This window comes from Propithecus coquereli, unplaced genomic scaffold, assembly GCF_000956105.1.
Source record: "Propithecus coquereli isolate 6110/MARCELLA unplaced genomic scaffold, Pcoq_1.0 Scaffold212, whole genome shotgun sequence".
In the NCBI taxonomy this organism is placed as follows: domain Eukaryota; kingdom Metazoa; phylum Chordata; class Mammalia; order Primates; family Indriidae; genus Propithecus; species Propithecus coquereli.
This window is the reverse complement of record NW_012146301.1, coordinates 823,297-824,678: the sequence shown is the minus strand read 5'-3', so window position 1 is coordinate 824,678 and position 1,382 is coordinate 823,297. Positions and strand designations below refer to the sequence as shown.

The following is a 1,382-nucleotide window of genomic DNA, read 5'->3' as shown; positions in this document are numbered from 1 at the left end:
ATCAATAAACAGGATTTACATTATGACCATATAAATATTATTCACAATGTAATAAAAGTGTGATCAGGGCCGGGTGCAGTGGCTCATGCCTATAATCCTAGCTCTCTGGGAGGCCAAGGCAGGAGGATCATTTTCAGTCAGGAGTTCAGGACCAGCCTGAGCTAGAGTGAGACTCCGTCTCTACTAAAAATAGAAAAAATTAGCCATGCCACCTCTAGTCCCAGCTACTCAGGAGGCTGAGGCGGGAGGATTGCCTGAGCCTGGGAATTAGGGGTTGCTGTGAGCTATGATGACACCACTGCACTCTAGCCAGGGTGACAGAGGGAGACTCTGTCTCAAAAACAAATAAACAAACAAACAAATAAAACAAAAGGTGTGATCAGTCTGAAAAAGAAGGAAATGTTACTTTATAGCCTTGAAAATGTATCCCTGTTAAAACTCTCTCATTACTGGGTTGGCCACTTCTCCTCCCCAGCCCTGAGAACCCTTCCTGCCTCAGGCTCCTAGGGGTAGGAAATGGGTGGGCTCCCCTTTTACCCCCCAAAGGAAGCCCTAGTTGGGGGCTGTCTTTTAGGGACTGGGCAACGTCTGGTTTTGGTCCCTCATTACTTGAGCTCTAAAGCTTCTGAAGCAAAGAACACGAGGCATGGCCGCCTTCTCAAAGGGAAGGGTCAGTACCTGTCTCCGTCCCTGCTTAATACTCCAAAGTATCATGGAACCGGGTGATATTTACAAAGTCCTTAGACAGGACCTGGCATGTATGAACACTGCGATCAGTAAGTTCTTTTACGTGTGTTCTCATGAGTGAGCAAGAGCAAACCTAGGGTTGCTGACTTTCTGCCTTTATTCTCTAGAAGTCTTCTGTAAGCATCTTGAATTCCTTTTTTTTAATAAAAAGGGAGCCTTGCCCAACTTCAGTTGCAGGTAGTGACTTAGAATAAATTATTCCAGAGTTCAGTTACAAAGCAGTCCCCAAAATTTTTGGTACCAGGGACTGGTTTCATGGAGGACAATTTTTCCATGGACGGGGGGTGGGGGTATGGGGGGAAGTGATGGGGTGTTGGGGCAGGGGGAGGCAGAGCTCAGGAGGTGATGCCATGGATGGGGTGCAGCTGTAAGGCTGTAAATATAGATGAAGCTTAGCCATCTCCAGCCACTCACCTCCTGCTGTGTGCCCCCCTCCCTAAGTTTCGTGGAAGACAATTTTTACATGGATTGGGGGGGGGGTGTACAAAAAGAGGGCCCAACTCTGTGCCTGGTCCCTAATAGGCCGTGGACTGGTACCAGTCCGCAGCCCAGGTTTTGGGGACCTCAGAGCTACAAGACAGATGGTTTCCTGTTTCAGATTTGTCAATACCTTTAATGACTCCATCAACGTCACA

The 1,382-nt window shown here is 47.8% G+C and overlaps 1 protein-coding gene across 1 annotated transcript in view; it reads left to right on the top strand.

The window, feature by feature from the left end:
- The window catches only part of LOC105810431, a 9,158-nt gene that overhangs the window by 6,216 nt on the left and 1,560 nt on the right, over nucleotides 1-1,382 (top strand). The gene's annotated exons all lie outside the window — the stretch shown is intronic.